The sequence below is a fragment of the Podarcis filfolensis genome (assembly GCF_964270895.1).
Source record: "Podarcis filfolensis genome assembly, chromosome: 4".
NCBI classification, from domain to species: Eukaryota; Metazoa; Chordata; class Lepidosauria; order Squamata; family Lacertidae; genus Podarcis; species Podarcis filfolensis.
Genome location: NC_139607.1, coordinates 73,103,240 through 73,118,468, shown reverse-complemented (window position 1 = coordinate 73,118,468; position 15,229 = coordinate 73,103,240). Strand labels below are relative to the sequence as shown.

The 15,229-nt window shown below is 38.9% G+C and overlaps 1 protein-coding gene across 11 annotated transcripts in view; it reads left to right on the top strand.

The window, feature by feature from the left end:
• ZBTB20 (zinc finger and BTB domain containing 20) overlaps positions 1–15,229 on the top strand; it is a 513,065-nt gene that overhangs the window by 20,588 nt on the left and 477,248 nt on the right. Inside the window, exon 1 of one of the 11 annotated variants that reach the window (XM_083609063.1) lies at positions 11,643–11,659. The exons of the other annotated variants lie outside the window; for them this stretch is intronic. The gene's annotated coding sequence lies outside the window, so the exon portion shown is untranslated. Of the gene's footprint in view, positions 1–11,642; positions 11,660–15,229 lie in introns of those variants that run through there. 11 annotated transcript variants of the gene reach the window in all.

Sequence of the window (15,229 nt, the reverse complement as noted above, 5' to 3'; positions counted from 1 at the left end):
CTTCCAAAAATGGAGCCCCATAGTGGCTACCAATATATAATAGCACCAGAGCAGATTTTGGGGGCATAGAGGAAGATGAAGGGGAAGACCTGCTGCTTGTGCAGCACTGGGTTCAACGGCTAAACACACAAGATGCTTACCGTATTTTTCACTCTATAGGATGCACCCGACCATAAGATGCACCTAGTTTTTAGAGGAGGAAAACAAGAAAAAAATTATTCTGAATCAAATGTTGTTGAAGAGGCTTTGCGCAGCTATCGCTGAAGCCAGAACAGCAAGAGGGATTGCTTGCTGTTCTGGCTTCAGCGATAGCTGCACAGCCTGCATTCGCCCCATAAGATGCACACACATTTCCCCTTACTTTTTAGGAGGGAAAAAGTGCATCTTATAGAGCGAAAAATGTGGTATTAGAGAGTATGCTAGTACTATCATTCTGGAGATCTCATAATGTTCTAAATGATAGTGGATTAAGTGATATTGTGAATTGTTTAAATATTTTGTAGTTTGTTAATCATATACTCTTTAATCAATTAATCCATTATATTTAAATAAATTGGCATTTCATGAAACAATGAACATAGATGCCTTTTTGATAATGTATAATGTAATGTTTGTTTTAAGAAATAGCTTATTCCTCATTTTTAGAAGACGCGGTTGTGTAGGGGACTCAGCAAAATAAAACCATTCCTTAAAAAAGCAGACAACTGTGTTCTTTAACTTTGCACCTCGCCAATGAAAATTTGTCTCTGCTTATTTTAAATGCCTGTGACAAAATTTAAAGATACTTATTTAAAACCAACAGACAAATTTTATAAATTTTTACTCAGAAGTAATTCTCATAGAGCTCAGTGGGGCTTACTCCTAGGAAAATGTGTTCTGGATTGCAGCCTAAACCCTGCACACTTTGGGCACAATCTATCAGAAAGCTGTACTGTGGCATCCTCTTTGATTTGAATGGGACCATGCAAGTGTAGCAGTTGGCCTGGAACAACCCCTATTCAGATCACTGGGGTTGCAAGGGAGAAGTTTGTGCTCGATTGTGCAGTTAGTTACAGTCTCTTCTTCAGCTTGGAAGTATCCTTCATTTTATACATAAGGAAAACTTGATACTTTCAATGAAATATGTGTGTTTATTTAGAAATAAGTCCCATAAAGCTCAGTGGTGTTTACTCCTAGGAAATTGGATATGAGATTGCAACCTTTGTCCTTAAGTCTGCAATCCTATACCAAAGTTTCCTTGGACAAAGTCCCATTGACTACAATAGGACCTACATCTGAATAAACATGTATAGGATTGTGTTGTAAATGATTTGTGGTTTAAATCCAGAGCAGGCTGACTTTCATGTTTACTTCATCTAAACATACAGAAGTGTTTGTGGTGGAGACAAATCCTGTAAAATTAAGCCATTCTCTTTTGTAATACTTTGAAACAATGTAATGTAAGCATTTTTAGGCATAATAGGAATTGTGAGAGCTGGTAAAATGGACCAGGTCTGAAAGATACCCCAGAAGCTAAATTTCCAGATCAAAGGAACAGCTATGGGAAGAGGAAAAACCTTTTATTTCAGAAATGTGATTATTTACAGTAGAATCTTCACATTTCAATAGTCTTTGAATTTCTGAAGTGTATTTTTATATACAAATCATATCTTAAAATTAAGAGGATAAGGCTCTGCATTTCAGCAGCGATTTATGTCTCTTGGTCTGAATTGGCTTTGCAAACATTAATAAATTAAGGTGAAAAAGCTCATTGTGGTAGAAAATATCCTATCTTAATAGATGAGAAAACTTAAACATGAGAAGGTTAATGGCATTATTGTCTATGGATCTTCAATGCCTTTTGAAATTTAGGGATAGATTCTAAGGGGGGAAATGACAGATGAATAGTACTCTACAACTGAAGTTGGCAAGCATCTTTAAATGGGATATATGGTGATATGAAATCCCTGAGCATTTTTAAGTGTGCTCCTCACAATACCTTGCAACTTAAAAAGCACACCTTGACTCATACTCACATTGAATTAAGTCATCTGGAATTTTATTGTAGGAAATGAAAAAGGTTTCAGTATTCAATGATCAATCGCAACATTGGAAATGAAGCAAATTGGTATTGATACTGTTCCAGGATTGGAAATAGTCACTTGCCTGCTTTCCTATAGGAAGTAAAATTTGCCTCCAAGCAGTTAAAGCCAGGTGTGGCAACACTGTAAAACAAACAAACAAACAAACAAATAAATAAATAGGGTTGGGGATTGTATTTCTTCTTTCATGTCAAAATGAATGGCATATCCATGTGGGAGCAGGCAGTGTATTAAACACTTTTGGGCCAGCCATTTTGTGGTTCTAATTCCAAGGCTGCAATCTTCATAATGGCAAAGATGTTGACATGTAGCTGAGATTCTGGTAATTATTAGTAGCAGGGATGCTTCTGAATTCCTCGTTGGTCCTGAATTTAACAGTTCTTATTTACCTTCTCCTGCTTGTGGATTAGCACCAACACACATACATGCTCTCTACCATTCTTGTAGGTTGGATTTTCAGAACCACTAAAATCCATTGTGCATGGATTGTTTGCTCTTGAAACACTTTCCATTTATTCTGTTCACATATTTGTTTTTAATTTGGCTAGACCATGCTCTAAGCTTATGTAGACAATAAAACACAATTGGACTAGCATTTCTGTTAGTTACTGTAAAGATACAACTTATTAGTTCACATGTTAATGCAGATCCTAGTGTGGTGCCTCCTGTTCCAGAAACACAGAATGAGGTCTCTACCTTTGGGGGCATGGTTCTCCTTTTAAAGTCTGACTGGGTTGCAACTGTTCTTCTGCTTCCCTGCTGAAGCCCTCTGTGACTCAGGGGCAGTGGAAGGGGGTGCAGTGGGGGCGGGCCACCCCAGGTGTCACCACTGAAGGGTGTGACAAAATGCCGGGCGGTACTCACCGTGGGGCTTGCAGCGTGCCCAATTCATGTGTCTCTCCTGGGAGTGATGCAGTGGCTTGGGTGCCCGCAGGTTCCGTGCTGCCCCAAATGGTCTGCCCACTGCCTGCCCTGAATGGGAGGAGGCAGGCAGACTCCTGGGAGGCCCCACGGAGCATCCTGCCCCGGCTTGCCCTGCCCCACAGGCAGCTGGCACTGCCCCTGGGCGCAGGGCACATGCGCTGCCCCAGGCGCGCAATCAGCTTGCTCTGACGCTGCTGTGACTTGCTAGTATTCATCTACTATCCATCCTGTTTGCTTGTAATTTGTTTTAGCTGATCATAATATTGCATTTTACAATTGTAACCAGACCTTTGAGCACACAGTGAAGAGTGGGTAAGAAACTGGGTAAGAAGTAGAATAGTATAGGCTCTGGATTTCTTTCTTTTTATCTGCTCTGCTTGATGAACTCTAGGAAGCCAGAAAGGGCTTTATGCAGGTGATTAGATAGCAAACACACACAAAACCCCCCCAATATTAATGTGCAAGGTTATTTGTGTGCAAAAAAATTCACACAAAAAAATTGCAAGAAAGTGGAGTAAGAGTACATGGCCCATGTTCTGAAATGCCTTAATGAAATTGTACATGTAAAATCAGAAAACAGAATGTGGTACAAAATATGGGACAGAAGGAACCCATGGAAGAATTACAAATGGGGATGGGGAGTCAGTTTGACTATTGCCAATAATGTGAAAACATACAATAGTTAGGTTAAACTGTACAGCAGGCAAGTGAATCTAAAGCTCCAAGGTGTCATTCCTCTCTTGGGATCATTAAACACATTCACTCCTCCTGTTACAACAAAAAAAATCATACAAAGGGTTGCTTAGGCATATTAGATGTCCTTAGACACTTTAATAAAGCCCCAAATATGTGGGATGCTATGATTATGACTTTTTATTAAAAAAGGAGGGGTGAGAATCGTGTTCTTTTCAATTTGAGGCTGATGGTGCTACAAAAAAATACATTGCAATTATCATATATAGGTGACACTGACTATAGTGCGAGAAGGAGAGGCCTGCAAAAACGCTTTTGTTAAACCATTTTTCAGCACACAAAAGCACTTGATTGGCACTTCACTGATTTAATAGCCCATTTGTAATGCAGAAAGAACATCACTGAAGACTTTAGCATTATCCCAAATCTAATAATTGAATTTGTAGGTGCAAAAACCCAAGATTTCTAACACACAGGAAATCTTTTGGAGAGCATGAAACAGAGAAGTTGTGATTTTAATGTGTTGTATTTTATCCTTGTGGTTCTTAATGTAACAGACTAGGGAATTAGGAAATTTTGGTTTTGTTACTGCATGTTCTTCTGATGCCTGCAGCAAATTTGTGCTGCAATCCTGAATTCATTTACCAAGGAGTAAGTTCCATTGAACACACATTGGTTTGCTTTTTTTTAAAAAAAGAAAGAAACAAAAAACCAGTGGGTCCAATAATAAGCTGAAAACTTCACTGTCAGTTTATGAAATTGTAATTGAAATGTGAAAATAAGTCCCTTTTATGCGAGATGGGATTCCAAGCCAGTTTGTTTCAACGGAATTAAATAGAAATTTTTTTTTCTGTCAGATGTTCTTAGGCCCACCGGTAATTTTGCATAGCATGATTTCCCCCTCTTTTAACATTGCAATAATCCTGTGAGGTAGGAAAGAGAGAGAAAATACAACTACCAATATCATAATATCTTTATGCAGACCTATGGTGCGGCCCTACTGTGTACAGTTTTGACTCGCGCAAGAGCATGGCACCAAAAGACCCGTTTCTTTCACGAGCAGCAGCACTACTGCAACTGCAAGCGCTGGCTGCAAACACCAAGCTCAGCAGCAGAGGTGCTGGAGGGGGGAAACAGGACATTCCAGGATTGAATCAGAAGCTGGGATGGCTTCTGTAATTCTGGGGTGTCCTGGGAAAATCAAGATGGTTGAGGGGTATGGACAGTATGCCTCTGAACAACAGAAATGGAGAGCCATTGCCTTCCTGAGCTACCTTTGGACTTGTCAGAGACCGCTTCGGAAAACAGAATGCTGGACTAGCAGGGCTTTTTTTAGTTTGCATACTCTCAGTCTAAATTATCATATTAAGTTTTGGGGCACAGTCAGAATTTAAATCCGGGTCTCCCTCCATGGACCAGCTCTATAGCTATTACATTATCAACTACCCTGGGTGAGAGAAGGGAGGCAGGCAGGCAGACAAAGACACGTCTACTTGGTTGCTCCCGAATCAGCAGGAAGTAGCTGCTTCCCCTTCTCCCTCTATACTTGCAAGAGCAAACCATTATCTGTGTGGACCCTCAGAATAGGGCTTAATAGAAATAATAATAAAAATAGGCCTACTTATCATACATGCTGGAAGTGCAACAGAAGTGAGAAACTTCTGTCTCGCACATGTACACTAGTTTGTTTGGGGATAAATTTTCTTTAGAAGCACATCGCTTGTTGAGATATCAGGTTTTAATTGGGCCACTAAAATAAGAATCGTGGTTGAGCAAGTGTTTCCTTAAGTACTAATAGTCTGTTGCCAGGGTACTCTATAAATACAGATTTTACTAAGGCATATAGGTCATAATAGTTTGCAATAGTTTATGTGGTGCTAATTGTATCATTATCTATTAATACTATTAAACGTCAATATCTACGCTTAACAGGATCAGCTTAGTTTCTCAAAATGAAGCAGACTATTTTTGTTTTGGCTGCAATAATGTAGGTGTGTTATTTAGATGGGCCGCAAATAAATAGGAATCACAAACATAGACACAAATTAAAAACCAACAAAATCATGATGATCTTTATAAAACACAGAAGGACTAGCGATTGGAAAGTAGGGGTTGGGGAAGAGTCAAATTAAACTGGGAAAGATTGGAAGCACAAACAAGTTTTTGCCATGTGTTTGAAGCCCATCAGTGTCATGAACATCCTCACCTCCACAGGAAGGAAGTTTCGCCAAGTTTTAAAATCAAAACCTATTCTTTTTGTGTTGTGTGATTCCTGTAGCACTCTATTCAGAGTCTTGATGCTGCTGATGCTAGTTTATACTTATTTTTATAGTTTGTGTTTTTCATCGCTTTTGAATTGGGTTCTCCCTCCCCCATTGCCTGCTCATTGGTGAATATGCAAGGTGTTGCTGTCATTTTTAAAACTCCCATAAAAACAAATACTGTATACAGTCATACCTTGGGTTACGATTGCTGCGGGTTGCGTGTTTTCAGGTTGCGGACCGCGCTGAACCCGGAAATACTGGAATGGGTTACTTCCGGGTTTCGGTGCTCGCGCATGAGCAAAAGTGCAAGATGACATCATGAGCAGAAGCAGCAAATCATGTGGTGCGTATGCGCGCAGATGTGGCACTTCAGGCTACGGACGCTGCGGGTTGCAAACGTGCCTCCCACACGGATCACGTTCGCAACCGGAGGTATGACTGTACTGTAACTAACTCTAACTGTACTATCTTCAAAGTGCACAAATCACATTAACCCAAACTATAAATAAAAAAAACCACGAGCTTGCTGGCACTCAGTTTCTGGCTCCTTTTTAAACATTTAAAATATGTTTGATTTCTTTCTTGTAGCTCCTGCTACTTGTGCCCACCTCTTGTGACAGTATTTTAGACTGGCTTCCCACAAGAGCTTACAAATCAAGCAGGTTAATGTCTTCATTAAAACTGAATTGCAGTTTACTTTGGGAAAAAAACATATTTAATATTTCAAGATATTGAACACTAAACTACTATTAAGCTTTAACTAATGCATTTACTTTGCTGACACTTACTCTCCGATGGGACATGTAGCTCAAGTTAATGTCACTAGAAGTGATGTTTAGGGCTTCGGGAGACTGTTTCAAACCCACTCTTAGATGATTTTACTTTCAAACCCACTCTCTGCACTTGAGAAAAAGTTTTAAATAAGTGATCCCACTTCTTCACCAGCCCTATTTTAGAAACACAGTCAGTGCTGTCCCTTGTATTGCCTGCACATAATGGTTCAAGAAGTATAGGGGGCATATAAAACAATATGGGGAAGGAAGGTAGTTAGTTTTTGGATATTGAGAAAATAATTAGTGGCAACTGACAGGGTAAAAAAAAAGGATGTTACATTGCACCAAGAATAATTAAACCCATATGTTTGCAAGACTGACACTTGTCCTAGTCAGGAAGCTTGAATGGCATTTTGTGGGAAAAGCACCCTCCCCATTACCTTGCCCAAGTTCCATGCAAGTCTTCTGGGGTATAGGGATGCATGTTTTAAGTGCAGTGGTACCTTGGTTTCCCCAGAGTGGCTGGGGAAACTCAGCCAGATGCACGGGGTATAAATAATAAATTATTATTATTATTAATTATTATGACAACCATAATCCGTTCCGGAGGTGCGTTTGTAAACCAAAACAGGTTGTAACCCAAGGCGCGCTTTTGCCAATGGGGACTCCAAAAATTTTTTTGTTCGTAATCCAAAAAAGAAAAGAAAAAAGGATTGTCATCCAAAAAAAGGGATACACACTTGCGGGTTTGACGTGTTTGTAATCCAAAACGTATGTAAACCAAACCAAGGTACCACTGTATCTTCTGTTTCAACAGATAGATTTTAAAGGAATTTCAGGGTTGCCCTTTTTTGTTTATTTCTTCATATGTTGTCAGGCTTGGCTCAAATGTGCACAGCAAGAAAATAGGTGCAAGCTATGTTAGGAACGGCAAGTGAGACCTTGTACAGTGCCTAGAGGCAGCCCTGTCAAGTACAGCTAAGTCAGAGGGACATTGCCTTCCCCGGCCTGCATAATAGCACTTTATTTTTGTGATTTCAGATTGCACCCCAGTTAAGGAGAATTAGGGTATGCTGGCTTTTACTGAATACTGGTAGCCAGCCTGGGTATCCTTCAATGAGCTTCTCTTTAATGATGTGCAGTATATCTGAGCATTCTTTGATCCAAACACCTGGATTTTCCTAAGTTTTCCTGTTTTGCTTGAGGAATCATGTCCACTTTATGGTATTCAGTGGGGAGGTTTTTATATATCAGGGGTGGGGAGCCTGTGCTTAGTCAAATGATATGTGCAGGGCCACAGCTTCCCCTTTCCTTAATCACACCGCTTGTGGCTTCAGGAATGGAGTACAAATAAATATTGGACAAGTTAGAATACCACCCAATGTAACATTATTTGTTTTATAAGTAAGCATTTATTTTAGATCTTGAAAACAGAAATAAAAAAAAACTTCTGTCTTACTTTTTAATAACCTTCTTAACAGCTTTAAAGTTAGATGAAACTAATGCCATTCTGCCTTTAAAAATGCAATGATTTCTCTGCTTTATTTTTAACCATGTTGTGTTTGTTTCTGGGAGGCAAATAGAAATTAAGGCCAACCTGAAATTCCTAGCTGCAAGTCTCCAAACAGTACAGCTAGCTTGTATTTTTCTTCTTTGAAGAGTCATGCAGACATAAACTACTAGCCAAATCTTCTGAGCCTCCTTTTTTTTTTTTAGTCCAAGAAACTGATGCTCAAACAAGTTTATCCAAGGGCACTTGCTTCATTAGAACTAGGACTGGATTTCACGGAACCGTCCTAAAAGTTGCTCCAACACCTCCTTTTAAAATATTTTACAAGCATCTCTGCATATGTCATGTTCAGAACTATGCAAGTAAAGAGTAATATAGCTGCACGGATTAAGCAAATTGCCGTACATTTGCACTTACTAAGCCTTTTCTTGGTTAAAAAATTATTTCTCACTTTAAAACAATGTGTGTATTCAAGGATTGGGATAATTGTTACCTACAAGCACAGCTGTCAGCAACAGAAATGGATGTTTCCTTTGCAGAACAGCAGTTTGCTCATATTGGTCTCTTCAAGCATTTAGCTTGAAAATAGATTGATCAGTAAGAGAGTCCTACAGATGTAGGAAGCCATGATCAATGATCAAGACCATGGGTAGGCAAACTAAGGCCCGGAGGCCGGATCCGGCCCAATCGCCTTCTAAATCCGGCCCATGGACAGTCTGGGAATTAGCGTGTTTTTACATGAGTTGAATGTGTCCTTTTATTTAAAATGCATCTCTGGGTTATTTGTGGGGCATAGGAATTCGTTCTTCCCCCCCCCCCCAAAAAAAATATAGTCCAGCCCCCCACAAGGTCTGAGGGACAGTGGACCAGCCCCCTGCTGAAAAGGTTTGCTGACCCCTGATCAAGACTTTAGCTTTCTAGCATCCATTAGGTCTCAAGGTTCTTTCAATTTTTCTTTTGACTGATCTCTCACTCTGGAGATAACATGTAACACACATGCTACTAAAGCATGAAGAAGTTGACATTTGGGGTCTAACCCATTTTGCCCATCATTTACCACAACCAATTGTTGGTTTGCTGGATTGGCAGTTCTTGTTAAAATGGGGAAATGTGTGAACACCTGGACTAATGACAGTTACAAGTTGTGATGCTTTCCTATAATGCAGTTGTTTAATTGGAGCACAACATGGGGCTGCTATGTCTATACCAAACCTTTCTTACGAAATGCAGATTATATTTATGTAAGATCCTTCAAGGAGCTTTTCTGAGAAGAGGGGCTTACATCTCAAAAACTACAAAAGCATGAGGAATGTTTTCAGATGTTGTGAATTGTTCAGAATCAAGAATACTGCCTTAAAGGGAGAGAGATGCAGCAAGTCCAAAATGCCTGGACTTATGCTACAAGTTCCTCTCATAAGAAAACTTCATTAGGAATATTACCTTGCCTAAGTAAGAATAAAATTAGATTTACAAAATGGAAAATACATTGATGTTGTTATTAATAACAGTGTTAATAAACGTTATTACTTGTGCTGACTAATGGGGCTTATTCCAACAATACAGAACTAAGTAGTTCTGGGACAAAGCATTCTGAATGCCTTCGTTCGTTATAATCGTGGATTAAGTACTGTTGAGGTTCCTGTCAGTTTGTTTTATTAGAAAATGCTGCTTATTTTACTGAGGCATGTTGCCTAAACCTGAGGGTGTTGTTTTTTAAATCCATAAACAATGCTGAGCTCTCGTCAGAAAAAAGCCACATTGAAAAGATTTGAGTCTAAAACTACTTCAGTTATATACAGCACTACATTAATCAATTCCTTGAAGTATTACATACATTTTTTTTAAAGGCCCCCCAATCTCATCTTGGGATAGCATATTGAAATGCTTCCTTACTGGGAGTGAGGGAGGTTGTTATTTTGGACAGAGTTATGGAACTTCTGAGATATTATGTAGGCAATGCTCAGGTAATATTAAAGTTTATTTCAGGCTCAGCATATTTGACCTCAAGCATCCTAAGAGTCATGTAGACCTGGCCAAAGCTATTACATTCCTCCAGTGATCCCCATAATAATGATTAATTTCTTTCATAACTCTCTTCATAATTAATACAGGTTTCATTGTGGCCACTACTATTCTCTTATTGATCATCTCAGCCATTTAAATTGGGACTGGTAAAGCTGTCTTTGTTTACTCTGCTGAGCAGACATTTATTTTATTTGGATAGCTCTCATCATTTGTAAATTATGTTGGGGATATTGACTGTCATGGAAACTACAGGTATTTCAGTGCTCTTGTCATGCAAGAGCTGAAGCCTTTTCAGCATTTGAGGTTAATGTTCTTCTCTGGTGCTTTTTGCATGAAGATACGTAAGTGGTCTATGAACACTAATTAGTCAGGCTTTACAGAGAAGCATTAGCTGTCCTGTTTTTACTCATAGCTAAGAGTATATTTTCCCTCCCCATCACCACAGATGTCTCTGAAATATGCTGAATGCTGCAGGAGTTGGGTTTGTACATTTACAGGCACATGTTAATCACATTAATTGTAAACTGTAATATATGTACGCTAACTATATGGCTTAATCGTTTACGTTATGTAAACTTCCCAAATTCAGACTTTCTATTCTGGACTGAAACAGCTGGACTTCATATTAATCCAAATATTAATGCTCGTGAATATTGCAGTTGGGGAGTTTTTTTCAATTGTATTTTAGTGAATGACAAGTTTTTCCTAGTCATTTCATGAAGATTTAAAAAATGATTTTTTATTTTTTTACATCTCATCAGTAACAGTGCAGAATCCATTAAGAAGGCTAGACTAAATGACATTTATGGCCAGTATCAAGTCTGTTTTCACTTCTATCTGGTCATGTTACAGTAATCCTCAAAACTGGAATATTAAATTGTTTTATCTCTTCCCCCTCCCTTTTCTTTTGCTTACTGTGTTTTGTGTAGAACCGCAAAACAAGGTATGTATAAAGAAAGCACATCAATAATTTATTTAAATTGCTGCTTTTGTCTTACAGTGAAGTTGATGGTGTTCATGACAATAAATACATTACAAGCTTCTTATGTCTTATCAAGTTGTGTATGTTGCAGTTTAATCTTTTGGGTTGAAAAGCAAAAACAACTACAGATGGAAAGTGGAAGAAAGAGCCTGGAATGGTGCTCATCTTTGGGGCAGTTCACGAGTGTAAATTGACTGCTTATTTTCCTCACATGACCTCTCAAGTGTAGCTCATGTGAAAAAGCCTCTACGTGCTTAGACTATATGACATCCTTCCTGCAATGCACAGCAAGCTTTTCTCTGACGTAAAAAATGCTGCTGCAACTGCTGATGTGTCTACCACAGGTTTTATCTGTGGGATATCCAGCCTCATATAATCAACATGCATGAAGGGGTTAAGATCATAGAGTAAGTTGTCCTGCCATGCCTATCTAGGTTAAGGTTACCAAATTTTTTTCAATGAATCTGGGGACGCTTTTCAACTTCCTACTAAATAGATGGATTTTGTCAGAGGACTGATTTGTAAATCCGGAGACTGTCCCCAGGAAACAGGGACGTCTGGTAACCTTAATCTAGGTATCTAGATTTCCTTATTATTTTGCTATCTATCTATCTATCTATCTATCTATCTATCTATATTCCTAATGAAAATTCGTTAGCATTTTGGTTTGATTTTTCTCCTCATCTTCACATTTTTTAATGCAATTTTGCCCCAAACGCACAATTTTGCAAAGCAATTCCTCCTATTATAAAGCCCTTGGTATGCTAGTTTCATTAATATATGCATTTTAATGCATAATTGACCATAGTATATGCAATTTTGAACACATTACTTGACTAGAGAACTTCATTTCAGAATTCAGACATGTGAGTTTTAAAGGATAACTTCATTGAAAAATGGCTGCATTTTGGTCATTTGCAAGTAAATTTGCTTGTAAATGCAAACTGAATCCAATTTCTCTTCCATCCCTACTTTTCATTAGCTGGGATTTTACACCTGGTTCATTTTGTCTATAGCAGAACTGACGGGAAGCATTTAAAGGAACATGAGAACTTTTCAGCCAGAAAATTCATGGATAGCTTGAAATTATGGTACTGAGCAGCTAAGATAGTAAAAGTTTGCATAGCAGTTCTGCATTACCTTCATCATCAGGGATCTGTAGAATTCCCTCCACATGAGGAGTGCTATATCTTTAGTTATCTTTAATTGATAAAATGGAAAATATATTCTTGGAAAGCTATTTAATGTTCCTTAAGGGGGAGATTTTTTAAAAAAAGGAAAAAAAATGTTATGCTCTGCATGCTCTATTTTCTTATTTTATTCATTCTTCTACCTATAATGGCTTTTATTCTTTGATCTAAGCTATCAATTTTAATTGAAGTGTTTTCTGCCTTCTCTGGTGATGTAAAAGATATTTGCATTTCACAATTTTTAACAAAAAACCCCCAACAGATAATTTAAATTTTTAAAAATCCATCTTGGGAGGAGAAAAACACTTTTCTAAACTTCTCACTACTGAAATCTGGTAGGTTGTGGAATTCCTTATCCTTGAGTTTATAAGCTACTTATTTTTTTGACTGGTTTGTTCCTTAGCTGCCACCTATTCTGGACTTGGATCTTTTAAAAATCTGCTGCTTTGTTTATTATAACAAGTAGTTTCTCTGGAACCTTTCTGACTGTTTCCAAAATTATCCAGAGATAATTAGGACTGGAGTGGGCATGAAGCGTCATTCTTCTAGGACAGACTGTCTCTGGGGCTGAACTACTCTGAATTTGCAGTGTTCTCCACAGATGCAGTAGGGAATGGTTTGCAATCCTATATATGCTTACTGAGATGTTAGTCCCTCATTGGGATTTACTTCCAGGTAAGTGGATATGAAACTGCAGCCTCAGAAAATATTCTTTGGGTGTGACAATGTCAGATGGGCAGTGTACAGATTTATTATTATTACTACAGTGGTACCTCGGGTTAAGTACTTAATTCGTTCCGGAGGTCCGTTCTTAACCTGAAACTGTTCTTAACCTGAAGCACCACTTTAGCTAATGGGGCCTCCCACTGCTGCTGCGCCGCCGGAGCACAATTTCTGTTCTCATCCTGAAGCAAAGTTCTTAACCTGAAGCACTATTTCTGGGTTAGCGGAGTCTGTAACCTGAAGCGTATGTAGCCTGAAGTGCATGTAACCCGAGGTACCACTGTATTATTATTATTATTATAAGAGTTTGGATTTGATATCCCGCTTTATCACTACCCGAAGGAGTCCCAAAGCGGCTAATATTCTCCTTTCCCTTCCTCCCCCACAACAAACACTCTGTGAGGTGAGTGGGGCTGAGAGACTTCAAAGAAGTGTGACTAGCCCAAGGTCACCCAGCAGCTGCATGTGGAGGAGCGGAGACGCGAACCCAGTTCACCAGATTATGAGTCTACCACTCTTAACCATTATTATGTCTTGTAATAATTCATTTTCATTAAGGTGGAATCAAATATCAACTTGCAAAGTATAAGAAACTTAAAAATTAGCAAATCACCCAGTCTGCCCAGTAAGAACATGAAAAGTTCCCTGCTGTATCATACTAAAGACCCATCTAGTTCAGCATCCTGTTTTCACAGTGGCCAACCTATGGGAGATCAGCAAGCAGGACCCAACTCCATCCCCACCCTACTTACTAGTGATTCCCTGCATCTGGTAGGTAGAGGCCTCCTGCTTCTGACAACAGAGGCCGGTTGTAGTAGAAGCTCAATGAAAGCATTGACCCAGCGTGTGGCGGAACTTCATGTAAGAGATTATGAAGAAATGGAACAAAAATAGAACTGCCAACATAGTTATGACATAATATAAATCTGTGGTGTGGCTAAACTTGGAATACTGTGTCCAGTTCTGATTGATCCACCTTTGAATAAGGTTACCAGACGTCCCCGTTCCCTGGGGACGGTTCCCAGATTTACAAATCCTGACAAATTCCATCCATTCCGACTGAAGTTGAAAAGTGTCCCCGGATTAATTGAAAAACATCTAGTAACCTTACCTTAGAAAGGTTATGATAGTTCTGTGAAACATGCAGAAAAGCAACCAAAATGATTAGTGGGCTGCAGCATCTACCTTATGAAGAAATGTTACAACATTTGGGGCTTCGTAGTTTTGAAAAAAGATGAGCAAGGGAGGACATGAAATGGGTTTATAAAAAGATGCATATGGTGTAGAGAAAGTTGATAGGGTGAAGGTTTTCTTCCTCTCTTGGTACTAGAATCTGGGGTCATCCAATGAATCTGAATAGGACAAACTGAAGTGCTTCACAAAGCACATAGCTGAATTATCAAGTTTACCATCACAGGATGTGGTTGATGGTTACCAACATCAACTGCTTTGAAAATGTATGATATTAATTAGTGATTCTGACTTATAGCTTCTGAGGTGGTCTAAACTAGGGAGCCCATAACGTTTGAAAATATAGTGGATTAATAACATTGTGGAAGGCTACCATTGTTGGTTATAGGTTGTTTCTTTGTTGGACCATGCACGTTCCTAGTCTTTGAGGGAAGAAGCTGAGAGGAAAAGTGTGTGTCAACACCCCATTCCCCCAGTGCATCAGTTGGCCAGTGCCATAGTCAGTTTGGTACCAAACTATGAATCCAAATAAATACTAAACTTTTAAAAAATGTCATAGACATGTGTAATATTCATGCCCTCCTGGTCTTTTTCCAAGCACAATTCAAAATAAATTTCCTGAACCAAAATAGCCCCAAATTATACATATTTCCCTAAAGCAGATATGTGTTTGGGGGTTCTTAAGGACACTTATAAGGCTTCTGGTATGTTCAACATTCCTGATTTAAGTGATTCGTTTCTGTTTTCTGAGTCTTGAGTTTCAGAAATTCTTCTGCATTTATTTCACTTCCTAAATTCCTCCTCCTTGACAAAGTCCATAAAGGCATGTAATTTACTTTGAGGTCTATGGAGAAAGACCATTAGAATGGTGCA